Source organism: Equus asinus, chromosome 13, assembly GCF_041296235.1.
Source record: "Equus asinus isolate D_3611 breed Donkey chromosome 13, EquAss-T2T_v2, whole genome shotgun sequence".
NCBI classification, from domain to species: domain Eukaryota; kingdom Metazoa; phylum Chordata; class Mammalia; order Perissodactyla; family Equidae; genus Equus; species Equus asinus.
In genome coordinates, this window is record NC_091802.1 from 9,059,326 (window position 1) to 9,080,038 (window position 20,713).

Consider the following 20,713-nt stretch of genomic DNA (forward strand, 5'->3'; position numbering starts at 1 on the left):
CGTTCGTGTCTGAGAGAGGCTGAAGGAACTGAGATTGGCTGAGCAGCTGTAGATCCCAATCTCCCACATCACACTCACGCCAGGGAATTTCCCACATTACTTACTTCTTCCTCTCTCCTCTGTCTGGCTGTTAATGTGCAAGTTAAATGCACATATGATGGTTCTCCATGTGGTGCACTCCTGAATCATCTCCCAAATTAAAGGACATGTTTCGGCAGGCCGGGAATCTGACCACAGCTTTGAAGAATGAGTGTAGAGTATATCAGTGATAATAGAAGGATAATTGTATTCAATTCAGCTGATCACCTACTGGCCTTCGCATTAGCCCCTTGGAAGAAAGGGGAGGACCACATAGAAGGGCTTCCCGGAACCTATCATCAACCATCTGAGAACCCCAGTTAAGAGCTAGAACTGAGAAGGCACACATAGGCAATGCATGTGGAAAGCAAGGGCAATCCTTCTGGGGCTAAACTTGGTCTGCAACTGACTATCTGCCAGGACAGTGCTCAAGGGAATGCCTTATGGCACAGTATTGGAGGCTGCAAGCACCAAACTTAATCTTGAGAGCGGCACTTCTCAAATTGTATGCAGGTCACCTGGGGATCCTGTTAAGTGCAGATTCTGATTCAGTAGTCTGGGGACGGGCCTGAGACTCCGCATTTCTAACAAGCTCCCAGGCAATACCATCACTGCTGGCCCTCATGACACTTTAAAGAGTGAGGATCTCGAGAAACCTCATCGTTTCAGAGATGGAGAAACTGAAGCCGGAAGGTGAAGTGAACCTCCCAAGTTTAAGCTGCTGAAAAGCAGCAGATCCAGGCCTAGAGCCCAGACCTCCAGGCTGCCAGTCAAGTCCTTTCCCCTCAGTAAACTGCTGACTGGTTTCTCCCAAGCCCTGCTGAACCTTGGGCAGAGTGAGGGAGCCAGCAAGCAGGGCGGCAGCCAAGGGGGGTGAGGCACGCTCATGCTGCAGATGAGTTATGAACTGCCATGCCTCAGGCCTCAACTTAGCTGTGCCACGTGCAGGGGAACGCAGTCCTGACCAGGCCTCCACACTGCTCTGCATCACTGCAGATGCCAGAGCCATGAGCACACGAGTGCCCATCATGCAAGGCAAGGCAGGGTGGAGAGGGAGGAGAAAACAGGAGAAGCCAGGTTTCCACCAGGCAGGGCCACACGGAGCCAGAGTAGGTCTGATCTGGGCTCGTCTTCCCAGAAAGTTCTCCCAAGGGGTTGGGCATTGGGAGCCTCCTACCGCTCTCCAGGGCCATCTCTGTGGCCCCTCCTCCTATCTGTTCCATGTGGGGCCATTGGCCTTTTTCAGTGACTTGAACTCAGTCGACTCTGCCACTTACAGGCTGAGTGACCTTGCAAGTGATCCTCAGCTATGAGGGGATAATAATAACGACATCACAATCACAAGGATCAAATGTGGTTCAGCATTGGCCTTCTGAGACTCCCACATGGGCAAATACTGTTAGCATACCAGGTTCGTTTTTGCCCGTCACCCAGAAAGCCAAACACTGAGACGAGATTGCAGCAGAGAAAGGGTTTAATCACAGGGCAGCCAAATGAGGAAACAGGAGAACAAGTCTCAAATCTACTTCCCTGAAAATAGGGACTCAGGGATATTTATGGGATAGGGGGCAAGGTGGTTTGAAATGTGGAGAGAGGTGATTGGAGGTGAGGAGAGGTGAGGTAATTGATGATCTGTGCAAGTGTAGTCAGACATCACGGCTCTTCATAGGATGCATGCTCACAAAATGGCGATGTTAGTATGATCTGAGGGTGGAGTTTTTAGCCTCTTGATGTCAAAAGGTCACCTATTGGACATCTGCGCCACCTGGTTGATGAGTTGGTGGTCTCAACTGGCCTGAAGTGGACAAAGGGTTCTAATTCCTGGAAAACAGCTCACACACCCATTACCATGGTGACCCAGGCTCCAGGTAGATGTTATCTATAGGAACCCAGCAGAGTCGGATAGCGTATTGCGTAAAGAGCCAGTTAACAATGGGTGGGTTAAACAGCTAAAAGCCATAATCAGTAATCGCAAAAAGGAAAAAAGAACTTTAGCTCCTAGCTACTCAATCTCCAATGGCCAACTGCCGTTTCAATACATTAGAGCGTATTGTTTCTCCTTTGTAGAAATCAAAATGTAGAGCTGTAAAGTTTAGGTCATCCCCTCAGATACCTAATGATTCCAGGACTACAGGCTCTGTCATTTACAAAGCTATTTAAAGTCAAGTCTGCCGCTCGTAATCAAGTCCACGCTTCACAAACTTCATCTGCAAGGTTTACCGCATGAAGGACCAACAGGGGCCCACAAAGTCCCTGGCAGACGGGCTTCCTAGGGTAGGTGCACCCTGGTTCTGCAGCCCACCCTCAATCAGTAGCCTTGAGGCCCCTCAGATTCAACTCATCTCTCGGTGAAATTACAGTGTGTGGAAGAAGTGGATCACAAGCTGAGTCCACCACTGTTGAGGCCAGCTCAGAAATGTATTTGCATGAGGGACCAAAGAGCCTTCTGGGTAAAAACCAACCCTATGGAAAAACAGTCAGGCAGACAAGACTGGCCCGGTAACAGCAAGGACACAGGTATGCTCAGTTGACTTCATCTTACAACAACTCCTGTTTGTTCTCAGGGAAGAAGGGCTGAAGGAGGACTGAGCATTTTTTTAGAAAAAACTGTATGTGATACTGGGGTCCACATCTTATCACTCCGGAGCATCCAGCATAGACCCGGGCTCTGTTAGTTGTGTTAGTTCCTGGTAGACACGATGATGTCTGGCAGAAAAGTGAGACAGTCAGTTCTAATAGTTGACTAAATGTGTTTATGAGCTGAATTGTCTCTTCCAAGACTCCTGGAAGTTTCTTGGCAGGGTAGGCACACAGGGAGAGAGGGGCCAGCCAGGAAAATGTGGATAGCAGTAAATCACTCCTTGTGAAAGATGTTTGGATGAAAGGTCCAGACTGCTAGAAACTGCATACCAGCCTGGGAATGCCAAGGTTTCACTGGGTGAGAAAGTACGGTGTATGCATCCAAGGACTATCCACAGAAGGTCCGGTGGTAGTTGTCTCTGACTTCAGAGCAGTCACACATTCTCATTCCTTCCTGCATTCCCTTATTCAACAGATATTCACCTCGGGCCTTCCTCTTCCTGGATCCCAAAGACGGCCCCTACTGGGAGATCCTTTAGCATTTGAGGTTGCTAACTTTCAGGAGAGGGCAGGGGAGGTGAGGTGCAGATCCCCACGCCCTGCTTCCATCTCTGCAATGCCCCACACTGTGCTGGGCTCTGTGCCCCAAAACTCCCCGAGTCAGCATGCAAAGAAATAATTAACAGACTCTATATTTTATAGGTCAACAACTTAGACTCTGCTTCCAAATACAGGCACTCCCTAAGCATTTCCACATCTTTCCTTGCCTGCTTCTCCTTCCTCAAGCTGACCGTTCCCATATTAGCCTCCCGCCACTAAGCAGCCATTTTCTTCTTCACCCACTTCAGCCCAAGCCACAGGCCCAGCCCACAGTGAGCAGGGTGAGGCTGTCTGGATTCTGTTCACTGGGGCATGCCCCCAACACACACAGCCTCAGCTCGGATGTCCTCTCACCCCAACCCCAATTGTCCAACCAACCCTCCTCACCCCCGTCAATCTGGGACTCCACAGCCAAAGTTCCCAAGTCCACATCCACCTCCCTGACTGCAGCTCTCTGGGGTCTGAATTCTGGCCCCTGCCCAGAGCCTCTCATTCTGAAGAGTCCAGACGACGATGGCCAGCTCTGGGCCTCTGTAGTTGCCGGGGAACAATGAAGCAGCGATTCTCAGAGTGCAGTTCTGGGCCCAGCAGTGTCAGCTTCACCTGGGAACTGCTCAGAAGGGTAAAGTCTCTGGCCTTGGTTGGATGACCAGCTCATCCCAATTTGTCCACCTTGGTTCTGGGGGATCCTATCCCAGACCTACAAAATAAGAGGCTCTGGGGGTGGGGCCAAGCAATCATGTTGACCAGACTCTTCGGGGGTTCTGATGCATGCATGCTCAAGTCTTGGAACTTGTACTAGAAAGGGTCTTGGATGCTGCACTTGTGCTTAGAGGCTTCCCTCCGGTCACCCCGTCTTCCCCACCATCTCTCTGGGCACAGGGAAGTAATTCTTGTCTACTGTCACATGGAGTCCTGGCCAGGCAGTACCAGCCCAGGTGTGAGGAACCTCATGTCCTGGCCAACCCATACTGTCCCAAATCACCTGCATCTAGTGTCCCTTGCTGGCCAGGGTGATGGACTGGTTTTTCCTCCTGTCTCGTCTGCATTTTGGTTTTCAAGAAAATCAAGTTTCCCACGGTTGAGGAGGAAAGTCAGGTGTGGGAGGCTGCTGGAGCTGGTGTATGAAAAAGAGGGAGAAGGCAGGAGAAGAGTCCATGGGGAAAAAGGGTGGAAGGCATCGAGGGAGTGAGACCGTGGGAGGGAAGGCTGGGATGGGGAAGGGAGATGGAGAAGCCATGGAAGAGAGAAACTGAGACAGGAGCAAATGGGGAAAAAGAATGATCCTCAGAGTGTGGTCCCTGGACCAGCAGCAGCGGCATCACTCAGGACCGTGTTCTACATACAAATTCTCCACCTCACCTCAGACCTTCTGAACCGGAAACTCTGGGAGTTGGGCCCATTTGTCCGAGTTTTTAAAAGTCCTCCCAGTGATTCTGATGGGCACCACAGTTTGAGAACCACTGGGCTGAATAGTTCTATTATTTTGAGCAGGCATGCTGCCTCTTGATCTTGGATTTTTCCAGTGTTTTTGAATTTCTGCCTTGAGCATAATGACTCAGAAGAGAGAGACTGGGATCTCCCTAATGTGAATCTCACACACACCACCTCTTGCTCTTGACCTAGTAACTTCCTGAATCTGCAGAGATTGGAAGTGATAGATGTAACATCCCCTGTTTCCTCCATCTCTCCCACTGTACCATTGGTACCACCAGCCTCTGGCAGCTGTAGACTGTGCAGCCCCTTCCTGGAAAGTTTTGGAGGCTGGACAGAATCTTAAGGAGCCTCTGATCTGATGTTACTTCCCAACCTATTCAACATCAAGACCCTCCTTTATTATTTTTCTTCCAAATCTCCCTTGTCTTGAAATATGTTGTCTGCCAGAGAGACTAATCATTAAGGAATAATTAATTCATTTCCCCATGATTTATTAATCAAACACATCCATAACTGGGTATGCAAAAAGCAGAAAACAGATGTATTATGATTTCCATTAGAGTTTTTGAAACATTTAAAACAATCCATTACAACCGCCATGAACCCCTAGGGAACAGAGGAGGAACAAATGAAACCAGAGATTCCAGATCTCAACTGCCTGCGTGAACAAAGTCGTACAAGAAAACAGTGAAACAATAAACAAGTGATTAGAGGTTTCCGCTACGCTCCCCCCACCCTCAGCCCACTCAGGTCTTTGCCCCTTCCATGAACTCCACCCTCCCTCTGTTTCTGGGACTCCCCAAAGGGCATCTCATTGAGAAACCAGGTCAGTACCAAAGCAGGTGAGGCCTGCGGCCAGCAGCTGCTGCTTCTGCTCCTGCTTCCCCAGCATGACTGCACCAACCAGACCCCACCTCCACCTCCTACAAACACCAGAGTCAGTCTTCAGTCTTCACCATTACATCCACCAGAGCCCCTACAAGACAGACCCCAGGCTAACGGTGGTCTGTGGCAGAGTGGGAGAGTAAGCCCTCTGTCCCCTCGGTCACAGCAACCTCCAAGCCGAGCTGCTTGGGCCACAGTGCAATGCAAGGTACTAGAGAAGTGATTTCTCCCATTGCCGCCTCTGGCCCCCTGTTCAGACACAAATTCACGGAAGAGTGGAGCTGGTGGAAGATCAAGTGACGGATCCCTCTTCCCCTCCAATGACTGAGGCTTTGTTACTGCTTCAGGCCGGATGGGCCTGCCTCTTTTGTTGCCTAGGATACTTGTCAGCCAAGGCATCTTAAGGCGGAGAAGAGAAGGAGCAGGACCAGGGATGGAGCTGGGAGAGGCCCGCCACAAACAAGGAATTTCTTGAAGACCTCTTTGTAGCTTTAAAATTTGTATGAATGTTGCATTTTACTCCATGACACATTTGTGCTTGCTCACTACTTTTAAAATGTCCCCAAATCTTTCCTGTAGGTTTACTTTCCTCAGCAGGATGACACGGATCCCCAGAGGGCCACACAGCGCAGTTGAGAAGGAATTCTCACGCTGGGAGCAATTCTTTTCCTGGAGGATCCTCAGCCTATCACATGTGGATGCTTGCCAGCTCACCCTGCAGGTGGCCAGGCAAGTTCTGCCATGTCTAAACATCCCTACTCAAAATCAGGAAGCACCACTCTTATCCAAGCTCCATGTTTCCACTCGAGAAAGCTGAGGCCCAGGACGTTAAGTGACTCACCTAAGGACACACAACCTGTTGCTGACAAGGTCTGGGCTGCAACCCACATTTTCTGACTCCTGACCTATTGCTCTCTCTCTCTCTGCCACCTCATCCTTCCTTTGTAGGTGATGGCAAAGGTCTAGCAGTGAAACAAGGATTCCCTCAAGGACTGAGCCAAAGCACCTGGTAAGCAAGCCAGGTGGATCAGATTATATTCAGGGAACCATTCTGTGCCTCTTCTATAAAATGGGAATATTAATGCCAACACTATACACTCTGGAGGGTTGTTTGAGATGTATGCTGGGTAATAAACATAAGGGGCTTTGGAAAGGTGTAAACAAAATGGCAGGTGGCTCTTGATCCCACGCTGGGAAGGCCTAGATGAAGCTTTGCTCATTCCACTCATTTCCTTTCTCTCATCCTGTTTACAGTAGTGCATCGCACACATGGGTGAAATGTGGGGGACTCTGGAAAGCTGACTCTGAAATAGTGATGGCAAGCCTGGCACGTGAACTACACGCCCCCAACACTGGCCTCCAAAGCCAATGGAGAGCATCAATCAAGGTTCATGGAACTGTGCTGCAGGGCACACGATGAACTTCACCCAGGACTATGGGACCCACCACCAACCCATTGAAAATGGCTCCTGAGATAAAATCCATTTATGGTTCCTATCGTTTACAGTTGCTATAAACAAATCATCAGAGGTCAATTATGCAGGTGAACTTAGACCAGCCACCACAATGGGTGGATGCCCACAAAACATGCCCCCCGTGCCCTGGAACAAAGTGATTCCAACTGGAAAGAGTTCTGATTAATTACAGACATGCTAAACAATGTAGTTCTACAGTAAATCCATAACACTTATATTTTCACTGTTCTTCATTCCAAATTCCTCTTGGCCTACCTGACTTGGTGAAAGGCACCATGCTTTTTATGTGTAACTATTGAAATGGGTTTGGTAGACCTGGTACTGAACAGAAAAAAAATACCCTGCTTCCCCATCAACAAAGGAAGCACACAAAGAGAACACAGAGAAGGTCCGGAGATGGAATTAAAGTGTAAAAGCAGGAAAGGTAATTGAAAAGGTGGATTACTTGGAATGGGTAGTTAAATGCTTCAAACCTGAACTAAATAAGCTAGTTGAGTGGCCTGAGGTTGTGTGCTTGTTACTGACCTTATCCATAAGTAGATCCCACTCTATACTGTAAACAGCTCTACATTTGAAGAGGTTCTGAATGTGCTGTGCGAGAGCAGATGGGGCGGTGGGGGGAGGGGTGGTGAAACTGAGGGAAGCAGCGGAGGAACCAGATCATATATCCAGGGCCCCCACCCTCCGACTACACACACACTTCCAATTCCCTGAATCTTGGAGGCAGAATAAGAGTCACGCAAGAGACAGCCACAAATGGTACTCCAGCAATGCGGCTTTCATTCGGAGCATAGTCTAGGACTTAGCATAATATAAAACGCCACATTTTGGTGGTAACCCCCACAAAGTCAAAAGCTAATAGCTGATTTGAACCTCGTGCAAAGTGTAATGCAGAGTTTCCCCTCATTATTGCAAACACACACACTCATACTCACACATACCTGTGGTCCCTCTCCCCTTGGCGGTGACCCTCCACCTGTATTTCAGACTCCACTGAGGTAGGGAGAGCTTTGGACTAGAAGTCAGACTTGGGTTCTAGTTTTAACTCGGCTAATTTTTGGCCAAATGACTTTGTCATTAAACCTCCCTTGGGAACTCCAATTTCCTCTGTAAAGTGGGCTTTTATAACCATCAAGTGGGATAATACATACGATAATAACTAGCAGTGACTGAGTGTTTACCAAGTGTTAGCATTTCACATGACTTTTCCTCTTAAATAGTTATTATAATCCTGTGAGGTTGTTATGATAGATAATACAAAGAGATTGAGATGCTTGTCCAAGATTAAAGTTAGTTACAAGTAGACGTCACACTGGAACTAAGCAATCTGACTCCAGAGCACTTTGAGATCTGTAGAGCACACTACAGCTGCAGGCTGAAAATGGAAGGTCTCAAGTCATTGCTTCTGAAATTGTGGTCAGTGCACTGCACTAAAATGCAGATTCTTTGCTCCCCCCGCCCCGGAGTCAAATATTACTGGTAGGAGCATCTGCATTTTAATAAGCTCCACCAAATGATTCTTTTATACACTAGAGTTTGAGAACCTCTAAATTAAAAGTAATTCATAAAGTTCCACTTCTGACTAAGATGACGTAAAAGAGACTAGATTTACCCTCCTGTTTAAAACAACCAAAAGCAAACAAACAAAACATACGAAATGACGGTTTACAAGGTAGTGGGCATCAGGCAGTGATACATAAACGATGAAAAACAAATGAGGTTAGCCCAGAAATTGCCCCCATCTTACTGCTTTGAGAGAGTTGACAGGCCGTGGTGCAAGGAGGAGGAGTTCAAGTGAAGGCTGGCAGACTCCCTGAGTCGAGATGGAGGTGAGACTCCAAGGAGAACAAGACAGCTAGAATTCAAAGAGCAAAATATCAGAGAGGAGAGAGGTGCACAGAGAGAGAGCCACAGAGAGTCCTAATTGATCTTTTGGCAGAGTTTGATTGGTGTGTGTGCGTGAGGAAGCTACTCAAGGCTGGAGGAAAGAATGATCTGAGAAGATTAGAGGGTACAATGCAAGGTGTTCAGTAGGGCCAGGAAGAGTGCCCCTTCCAACAAAACACTCTGAAAACTCATGTCTTTCACATATTAAGTAGAGTACTCAGAAGGGCCTTGATTCAGGAGTGGAGAATATTAGTTCAGACTAAATGCTCCTCTGCTCTTGTATAATAAGTTTAAAAGCAAAACCCCAAAGGATCAAATTATTCCCGAGTAACTTAAGTGTGTTGCAGAGCAAAGCTCAAGAATATTTATAGGAATACAAAGTGCCCAGCACCAAACAAGTTAAAATTCACAATGCCTGGCATCCAATAAGTGATTACCAGATGTGCAAAGAAGCAGGAAAACATGGCCCATAATGAGGAGAAAAAATCAACCATAAGAAACATGAAGAAAATGATACTAAGGTACATCATAATGAAATTGCTCAAAACCCAGTGAAAAACAGAAAAACTCAAAAGCACCAGAGAAAAAAGACACATTACCTACAAAGGAATAAAGATAAGGATAACAACAGATTTCTCATCAAAAACAACACAAATGAGAAAACAGTATAGCAACATCTTTAAACTACTGAAGAAAAACCCAAAATACTGAAGAAAAAAAAAAAAATGACAGCCAAGATTTTTATACCCAGTAAAATCTCTTTTAAAACCAAAGGTAAAATAAAGATGTTTTCAGATATTCAAAAGCTGAAATAATTCATCACTAGCAGCCCCACGCTACAGGAAGTTATAGAAGAACGCCCTCAGGCAGAAGGAAGGTTACACCAGATGGAAATAAGGATCTACACAAGGAATGAAGAATATCAAAAAGGGTAACTACGTGGGTAAATATATAAAAATTTTAACTTACTATTTAAATCTATTTAAAAGATAATTAATTATTTAAACAAAAATGATAGTGTAATGCCATTATATATGTATATGAAAAATATATGACAAAAATTGCATAAAGGCAAGGAGGAGACAACCAAAATGAAGTGGTATAATATTACTCGAAAGTAGATTTTTATAATGAAGACTTATAGCTAATAAGCCAACAAGAAGAGAAAAGTTGAATAATAAAATTATTCAATTAATCTAAAAGAAGGCAGAAAAAAATAAGGCAAAAGAGTACAAAGAATAGACCAGTCAGAAAACAAATCATAAGATGATAAACTTCAACTGAGCCATATCAATAATTAAGTGTAAATAGTACAAACACCCCCAAGACAGAGATTATCAGATTGGATAAAAAAAGCAAAAACCAGGGGCTGGCCCCGTGGCCGAGTGGTTAAGTTCGCGCGCTCCGCTGCAGGCGGCCCAGTGTTTCGTTGGTTCGAATCCTGGGCGCGGACATGGCACTGCTCATCAGACCACGCTGAGGCAGCGTCCCACATGCCACAACTAGAAGGACCCGCAACGAAATATACAACTATGTACCGGGGGGCTTTGGGGAGAAAAATAAAATCTTTAAAAAAAAAAAAAAAGCAAAAACCAAATATATTGCCTACAAGAAATGCACTTTAAATATAAGGACACAAATAGGTTAAAAGTGAAAGAAGGGAAAAAGATATTCCATGCTAACTCTACTCAAAAGAAAGCTGGAGTGGCTATATTAATGTCAGATAAAGTTGATTTCAGAGCAAAGAATATGACCAGAGATAAAGAAGGTCAATTTCATAGTGATAAAAGGATAAATTCATGAAGAAGACATAACAATCCTAACCATTTATGCACCTGACAACAAAGCTTCAACATACTTTAGGTAAAAACCATAGAACCACAATGAGAAATAGACAAATCCACAGCTATAGTCACAAATTTCAATAATCTGTCACAATAATTGCTAAAACAAGTAGACAGAAAAAATCAGCAAGGAGATACAACACTTGAACAACACTACCAACCAACTTGACCTCACTGACCTGTATAGGACACTCCACCCAACAACAACAGAATATACATTCTTCTCAACTGAACATAGAACATTTACCAAGACAAACAACACTCTGAGCCATAAAACAAGTGTCAATAAATTTTAAATGACTCAAATCATACAAAGCATATTCTCTCAGCACAATAGAATTAAATTAGAAACCAGTTACAGGAAGCTATCTAGAAAATTTCCCAAATATTTGGAAACTAAATAACATACTTCTAAATAGTCCGTGAGTCAAAGGAAAAATTAGAAAATATTTTGAATTGAATAAAAATGATACACGACGTACTAAAATTTGTGAGATGCAGCTGAAGCAGAGCTTAGAGGGGCTTTATAGTTTTAAATTCTTATATTAGAAATGAAGGTCTCAAGTTAACCTAAACTTCCGTCCTTTAAAAACCCAGCAAAAAAACCCCCAAATCAAGCACAACAGAAATAATAAGATCAGAGGAGAAATCAATGAAATAGTAAATAAAAAAAGAAGAAATCAATGAAACCAAAAGCTTGTTCTTTGATAAATAAAATTGACAAACATCTAGCCAGATGAATCAGGAAAAAATGAAAGATACAATATGAAATCTGGAATTCAATATCGTGAATGAGAAAGCGACATAGTTAGATTTTATAGATGTTAAAAGAATATTAAATGAATAATATGAACAATTTTATGCCAATAAATTTGACAAATTAAACGAAATGGACAAATTCCCTGAAAGACACCAACTACAAATGCTTACTCATGAAAAACTAGATACCAGAATAGCCTTATATTTATTAAAGAAATTGAGTTTGTAGTTAAAAATCTTCCAAAACAGAGAACTCCTTTATGCTGAAAAGCACAAAATATTGATGAGAGAAGTTAAAGACAGTCTAATGGAAAGATATACCATATTCATGGGTCAGAAGATTTAATAGTGTTGTCAGTTTTCCCCAAATTGATCTATAGATTCATATAATCCTAATCAAAATCTCAGCAGGCTATTTTTTTTATTGACAAATGTATTCTAAAATTCATTTAAACACAGAAAAGACAGCATTATCTGCTTTCATGACTTATTATAAAGCTATAATATTCAAGATCATGTGGTGTTGGCACCAAAAAAGATAATTAGATTAATACAACAGAATAGAGTTCAAAAATAGATCCACAAATATACAAACTGATTTTTTTATAGAGATGCAAAGGTAATTCTATCAAGAAAGAGCACTCATTTCAATAAACGGTATTGGAATAACTAGATATCCGCATCAAAAAAAAAAGAACTTTGATCTTATCTAACACTTTATACAAAAATTAACTCAAAATGGATCATAGACCTAAATATAATACCCCAAACTATAAAACTTCTAAAAGTATATGAGAAAATCTTTGTGAACTTGAGTTAAGCAAAAAGTTGTTAGACATATTAAAGGCACAATCCAAAAAGAAGAAAATTAATGAATTGGACTTCTTCAAAATTAAAAACTTTTGCCCTGCAAAAGACATTGTTAAGAGAATTAAAAGATTTAATACAGACGAGGAGAAAATTTTGCAAATTACTTATCATATAAAGGATTTGTATCTAAAATATATAAAATACTCTCAAAACTTAACAAAAAGCAATTAAACAACCCCAAATATGCAAAAGACAGACACTTCACCAAAGAGGAAGGCAAATAAGCACATGAAAAGATGTTCAACATCATTGTCCATTAACAGGCAAATTAAACTCATAATGAAATATCCCTAAACACATATTAGGATGACTAAAATTAAAAATACCGCCCTTGCCAAGTGTGAGCAAGGATGTGGAGTAACTGGAACTCTCATGCATTGCTGATGGGAATGTAAAATGGTATGACCACTCTGGAAAACAGTTTGGCAGCTACTTAAGTTAAGCAAACTCTACCATATAACCCAGCCATTTCAAGAGGAAAGAAAGTATACATCTGTACAAACACCTGTTTATAAAAGCTTTATTGTAATAGCCAAAAATTGGAAACAACCCAGATATCCATCAACCCTCCAACAGGTGAACAGATGTACAAATTGTTGTCTGTCCATACAATGGAATAGTATTCAGCAATAAAATGAAATGAACGACCGATACAGGCAACATTAAGGATGAATCTCCAAATAATAATACTGAGTGATAGAAGTCAGATGAAAAGAATACATATTGTATGATTCCCTCTATATAAAACTCAAGAAAACGAAAACTAAGCTGTAGTAACAGAAAACAGATCTCTGAAGGGAGGGCGAGAGGAGTGGGAATTGGACAGGGAGAGAGGGACTTCAAAATTTAGTGTAGAGATTAAGAGATTCGCTGTTTATTTTACTCCTCACTCCAGATTCCGTAGCAGATATTGCCAGTTGATCATGATGCCTTCCTACATATATAGGCATGTATGACACCCAGTGGTGTTTGTCCTGAGTCCTTCTCTCTGGGTCTTTCATCAGATGACTGAGCACTTGGGTTTGTCTATGCTTTTGGCACTCGTTTCCTCATCCTCTCTGCCAAAAGGTCAAATTTATGGGCCAAAAGGCTCAGTCCATCCCAAGTCTGGCGTGGGGTGGTCTGGGAAACATATCGCTTTCCCCATCTAGCCCACCTCCCTTTGCTGTCGTTGCTTTCTATAGTCCCAGTCTCCTTAAACTAGGGGATTGCAGAGTGGGCATGATGGCAACAGTTGACTGCAGGGATCAGAAAATTGACATGTGGGCAAAAGAAATTGTGGGGGCTGCTTTGGGGAGGTGCAATATAACTGCTTTGGTGAGCTCCACGGGGGCAGGGATCTCTGTCTGTTTCGTTCTTTGATGTGTTCCAAACACCTAGAACAGTATTTGGTCCATAGCAGATGCTCAATATATACTCACTGAAGGAACAAATGATAAACATCTTAAATTATTCTTCCCTCTCTTTTTCCCATCAAATGACCATTTGTCTTTCCATGGTTTTGTAGCTCTGTTTTTTCCACTGAGAGCAGAGAGCAATCCAATATTATTTGTTCAGACCTTATTGGTGCATTGCAAATGATTTCAAATCAGGGCCTCATAAATTCGGCGCCACTCAAGGCATCTTACCTGAAACATTACGTCATGGCAGTACGGAGCCGGGGGAGACTGAAGGGGTTGAACAGAAAGTGCCAGACCTCTGAGTCCTAGGCAGGGCCAGGAATGCTGCACACTGGCTTTTGGGGAGTAGGGGCCATAGATCTTTGAATTTTGTTAAAGAGTTTTATTGGTGTGTTTTTCTGATTATGAGTATGTCATGGAAATTAAACTACATTAGTGTTGTTTATAGATTTTGAAAAACTAAGAAAGGGAGAAAAATTTATGAAAACTCAGTTTAGCTGCATAATGCTAATCACCTATTTACACGAGCTATTTACTATTAATGTCGAATTACCATGCACAGAATGAAATCTGCATATATTACATCTATGTCAGATGGATCCTGGGACTTCATTTGATTAGGAAACACTGTGAAGGGTTTAGTCTCCTGAGTGGCTTAAGCATTTGCCCATGACTTTAAGAGACTTTGCCTGGTGAATTGCAAATCCCTGACAACATTCGAATCACTTGGGGAAGTTTAAAAAATAGCCACTGTAAAATAACACGATGTTTGGGATTTGCTTAAAATGATCCAGCATGAGAAAGGGGATGGAGGGCAGGAGAGATGAAACAAGATGGATGAAATGCTGGTATTTGTTGGAGCTGAGTGATACAGATTCATTATGCAATTAGCTCTATTTTATGTATGTTTGAAAATTACCTCAATGAAAAGATGCATGAGGAAGGTTCTTCAGGCAGCTGTGAGAGCACAGACTACAGTCCAGGAGACCTGAGGATAGGGATGTTTCAGTTACTAGACACTTATCTCTGTTTGCATATTTGCATTCCCTGTCACCAAAAAAAATTCTTACTTGGGGGCCAGCCTGGTGGTGCAAGGGTTGAGTGCACGCGTTCCACTTTGGCGGCCCAGGGTTCCCCAGTGTGGATCGCGGGTGTGGACCTACACACTGCTTATCAAGGCATGCTGTGGCAGGCCTCCCACATATAAAATAGAGGAAGATGGGCACGGATGTTAGCTCAGGGTAAATCTTCCTCAGCAAAAAGAGGAGGATTGGCAGCATATGTTAGCTCAGGGCTAATCTTCCAAAAAAAAAAAAAAAACTCTTACTTGAACAATTTCCAGTGGGTATATCTATCTATCTGCCTACCTATCAGTCCCTAGACCAGTTGAACCAGAACCTCTGTGGGAGGGAGCCCAGACATAGTTTAAGGTATCCAGGTGACTCCAATGTGCAGCCAGGGTTGAGAACCACCAGTAAGGGAAAGTTTCTGAAGGTGAACCTCAGGCCAGTTCTTTTAGAATAAAGTAAGCTGCTTTGACATGCCTGTGAGGGCACAGACTACACACAGGGAGGCCTGCGTGGCAATAATAATCACCACCATTTATGAAGTGCCTTGTATGTGCCGCTGGGTGAGTTCCTTTATGTACATAAACTCATAGATTTTTCACAGCTATCTTGTAAAGAAATTGAGGCTGGAAGAGGAGAGGTAACTCCCACAGGATCTAGCGGCTTCTAAGTGTCTGAGCTAGGATTCAAACCCTATCATCCAAAAGTCTTTCTGCTCCAGCTGCTCTGAGTGTCACAAACAAGGAATTAAGAGATCATGGCTCTTCAACACTTCCCCTCCTTCAGCCCATCCTCAGCTTATTCATTTCCTCAGTCTCCCCTGGATATCTTATTTCCTCACTCTTCTAACCTACATTTCAGCTCAAGCAACACCTTTTTTCCCTGCTTCCCCAAGTGTCCCCCATTTCTGCTAACAAGAGTTCAAAAGCAGTTATAAAATGGTAGCATTCTGTTGCCAACACCCACTTCAGGTGGATCTATAAAAATCTGTCCCAGAAACATTTTTCCTTTATTTAAAAAACATGTTCACCGCATTCCATATGTCAAGTTTACAGCCGTGTATTTGGTCAGGACCCAGAGTCGTGTGACAACAGAACAACGCAGCTGAGTAACCAAGATGAATTCCAATATAAGTTCTTGATGGCGTGTTTAACGTCCAGAGTTGTCAGACGTGAGATAACCACAAGATCAAGAGGAGAGGCAAAGGCATCTACAACTTGAGGTTTCTACATTCCACTAGAAGTGGTGCAATATTGACTCTAAGCAAACAGAAAAGGTAAGTACAGTATGTATATTGTAATCCTTAGCGCAACCACTAAAAAACCACTTTTAAAAAAAGATGTAGTCAAAAACACACAAGAAAAATTAACATGGAATACTAACAAATACAAAAAGGCAGGAAAGTGGAAATGAAGGGGGTGGGGAAGAGAAAACAAATAATAAAATGGTAGACCTAAATCCAAAGCAAGAATTAAAAGAGATTGTGTCAATGGATTTTTAAAAATCATCCAATTATATATTGTCTACAAGAAAATCACTTCAAATGTGATATTGGTATGTTAAAGCTAAATAGATGAGAAAAGATATACTACGCAAATATAACCAAAAGAAATTTGGAGTGGCTGCAGTAATAACAAACAAAGCAGACTTCAGAGCAAAGAAAATTTCCATGGGTATAGAGGGACATTACATAATTACAAAGGGTCGATTCACCAGAAGACACGACAATCATAAATGTATATGCACCTAATAACAGAGCTTCAAAAAATATGAAGGAAAAACTTACAGAACTAAGAGGAGAAATAGAAATAGACAAATTCACAATTTGTTAGGAGACTTCAACTCCTCTCTCAGTAATTGATAGAACAAATAGAAAGAAAATAAGCAAGGTTTCAACCATAAAGTTGAAACTTTCTATCAGTTCAGAACTGACAGAACTGAAAAACCATAAACCAACTGAATCTAATTGACATTTATATAATATTCGACCCAACAACAGCAGAATATGTATTCTTTTTAAGTGTATGTGGAACACTCAAAAAGATAGACTATATGCAAGGTCATAAAACAAACCCTAACAAATTTAAATGAATTGAAATCATACAATCTACGTTCTCTGATCATAATAGAATTAAATGTGAAATCAACAATAGAAAGATAACAGAAAAATTTCCAAACACTTGGAAATTAAACAATACACTTATAAATAATGCATGGGCCAAACAGGAAGTCTCAAGAGAAATTACAAAATATTTTTAAGTGTACGATAAAGAAAATACAACCTATCAAAACTTGTACAATGTTGTTAAAGCAGTGATTGGAGGGAAACTGATAGCTCAAAATGCTTATTATATTAGAAAAGAAAGCTCTCAAATCAACAATCTAAGCTTCCACTTAAAAGAAAAGCAGCAAAAGAAGTGCAAAAAAAAATAACCCAAATTAAGTAGAAGGAAGGAAATAATAAAAATAAGAACAGAAATCAATGAAATTGAAAACAGGAAAACAATTGAGAAAATCAAAGAAATTAAAGGCTGGTTCTTTGAGAAGATCAATAAAATTGATAAGCAAGGCTGAAAAAGAGCAATAATCAGCATTAAGAATGAAAGAGAAATATCACTACAGACTCCACAGACCTTAACAAGATAATAAGATAATACTGGGAAGAACTCTATGGACATAAATTTGACAACTTTGATGAAATGGACCAATGCCTCAAAAGCCAGAAATGACCACGAGTCATCCAAGATGAAACAGATAACGTCAATAGTCGTACAACTTTTTTAAAATTGAATTTGTAGTTAAAAACCATTTGTAAAAGAAATCTCCAGCCTAGATGTTTTCACAGGCAAATTCTACCACACATTTAAAGAATGAAACCAATTCCACACTATCCTGATACCAAAGCCAGACAAAAACCTTATAAAACTGTAGTAAAACTATAAACTATAGCCCTCATGAGCATAGACGCAAAGATTACCAATATTAGCAAACTGAATCCAGCAATATGTAAACAGAACAATGTGCCGTGAACAAGTGAAGTTTCTCCCAGGCTTGCAAGGAGAGAGCCAGGAGACCTGGGACTCCAGACAGAAAAGTGTGAACCTCTGGGGAGCTGTTAAAATATACAGATGCCCCAGACGCTACCTCAGGCATTATGGGGTTCAAGCATTAGAATGTACTAAAAACTCTCCAAGGAGATATTAATGCGCAGTTGGGATTAAGAAGCGTCCATGGGTCAGGGGTCAGCAAATGTTTTCCGTAAAAGGCCTGATAGTAAACATTTTAGGTTTTGCAGGCCACGTGTGACCCCTGTCATTTTTCCTTCTTCTTCTTCCTCTTCCTCCTCCTGCCCTTTCTTCTTCTACAACCCTTCAAAAGTGTGAAAGCTACTTCTAGCCCAGGGGCAGTACACAAGCAGGCAGCAGGCCGGGTTTGGGCCACAGGGTATGGTTGGCTGACCCCATCCTAGGTCAACAATTCTCAAACATTAGTCCTCGGACCAGAGATGAGCGGACTCAGTGGTACGCTGGTGAAAGTTGCTCTCATAAACCAAAACCCTCATCTTTAGCATTTGCCTGTTTCTGTGGTGTAAATACTTCCACCAGGCCCAGTTTCAAACTACCAATGTGACGTCACAGAAGCAGAGCTGGAAGGAGGGGCGCAGAGCTGGCCCTCACCAGCAGAACCAGGCGGCTCCAGCACACCACTCCACGCGGGTCATCTGGGAAGCTGCTTAGCAAAGCACCCCTTTAAATGCTGGTGCTGCCAAGTATGGGTACCACCACCCCTGGTTCTATGAGGAAGCATTTGCTGATCCATTCATTCAACAAACATTTACACAAGGCACTGCAGTAAACCTTGGGAACCCAAAGGTGAATTACACACACCCTCACACGCGAGGAGGCCAGAGTCTAGAGGAGGAGACTTCACAAACAAGCATTTACAACATAAAAATAGACTGTGACGAGCACGTTCAGGTGCTCCGACAGCACAAAGGAGGACAGCGAACCTGGACTCGTGGGTCAGGGAAAGTTCTGTTCTGGAAAATGATCCATGAGTTGGAAATAGGACAAAAAGCTGATTGTGTGACCATTTAATGGCATACTGGAAAGGTTCTAAAAAGCCCACCCGAGGGTCATCTGACCCTCTTGGGGAATGTATCTTTGTTTGACAAATTCTTAATTAGAGCCTCATCATAAAATCAGAACTTATATAAAACAATGAAAGGACAAGAAGGAGAGAGAAGGACGGACTTGCTTCTGGGGAAAGGAAGGATTTCTCAGAGATTTAAAGGAGGTTCTAGAAAAAAAGGAAGAGGGGAAGGTGTTGTAAGAGGGGATTGGCAGGGACCTGGGTGCCGATGGAGGAATTTGCCCAAGAAGGGGGAGAGTCTGCAATTGGGAAAAGCTGGGGTGTGGACAAAAGACCACAGCGAAGGGCCTTGTTCTAGAGTCCAGAGGCTGCATAGGCCCCCAGCCTCCACTCAGCCCTACACCCAGTCACCCCTCAAGCTGTTCCTCCCAGTGGGGACAATGACACTCGACAGCATCCAGCAATTTTCCAGTGACTTCCTTCTTTGGTCCCTATCTGAGTGCCTCCTCTGGAAAACCCACTTTCTAGGCTCCCATGCTCCCATAAGCCTAAGAAAAGAATCATTGAGGACGTGGACTGCTAGTGAAACGGGGGAGGGGAGGCAGTGAGGGCTGCCCCCCTTGCCTCTCTATCAGAGTTCAATAAGACCACACTGAATCAGCTACAGGAGCCCTGAGCCTTCCCTGCCAGAGAGGACTTTACACAAGAACACGGACCAGCTCAAACACCTAGTCCCCTTTCCAGAGGCAATCATTGTGAATTGTTTCATGTGTGTTGTTCCAAAAATTTTGTGTGTATTTATATAAACTGAGCCATAACATCCGTAACTGTGTACTTCAGATGTGTTTTCAAACAGTTAGGGAAAGAGGAGGAAAAAAACTAAACAAACAACCTAGGTTCTTACAAGAAAACCTGATGAAAGTTGCTGGGTTGGCTCCCTGAAAGTATTGAGTGGTTTTATGCAAAGTAACTCAGACACAGGGGTCAGCTTCAAAGGCAGCGGGAATGAATGATTTAGCTTTGTTACCAAAGTCACTGGTCCTTAATTGCAGAAAGAAAAAGCGTCAGTCAGCTTTTACAATTACCCGCCAGGACATCTCCATCTCGCTCTCCTGATCACAGAAAGGAAAGAAAACTAAAGTGACTTTCAAAGAACGGGCCCCTGGGAGAAGAAAATGAGATTCTCCCCCCTTAAATGCAATAGGGGAGGGAGGAGCAGAGACGGCCACGCTGACAGAAAAGCAGCTCAAGAGCTAATTAAGTCTGCAGAGGAGCCCAGCAGACCTCTCCCTGGGTCACTGCCAGCAAGCTAAGCTTTTTGATGTTGCTCTGAAATCTGAGCGGGCAGAGCCAACTTCAGGCCCCAGAATGAGGGCTTGTCTTAGGATTGCCAGAAGTGTCAGGAGAGGGGGAACCTCAGAAGGGGCCTCTGGGCAGAATAAAAACCTCCAGCTGATTGTGCCCTGATTGAGAAGGGCATTTAAACCCTGATCTTGATATATAAAGGATCATGTCAGTAAACAATTTTGTTCTAAACAAAGCGGGCAAATTACGTCCTCAAATGATACCCACCCGTCCACACCATGAAGCAGGCACCGCTTAGAGTCGGCTCCTGGAATTGTAAGCACAGGCGTTACTGGATTTGGGTAGTTCTGCAAAGTTAAATTATGGAGTAATGACACACAGCGAGTGTCCCGCAGCTTTTCTTTCACTTCGACCTTGCTGTAATTATACACCCA

At 43.0% G+C, this 20,713-nt stretch overlaps 1 protein-coding gene across 2 annotated transcripts in view; it reads right to left on the reverse strand.

Annotated features, from left to right (window-relative positions):
• The window catches only part of ADPRM (ADP-ribose/CDP-alcohol diphosphatase, manganese dependent), a 123,715-nt gene that overhangs the window by 27,229 nt on the left and 75,773 nt on the right, over nucleotides 1–20,713 (reverse strand). The gene's annotated exons all lie outside the window — the stretch shown is intronic.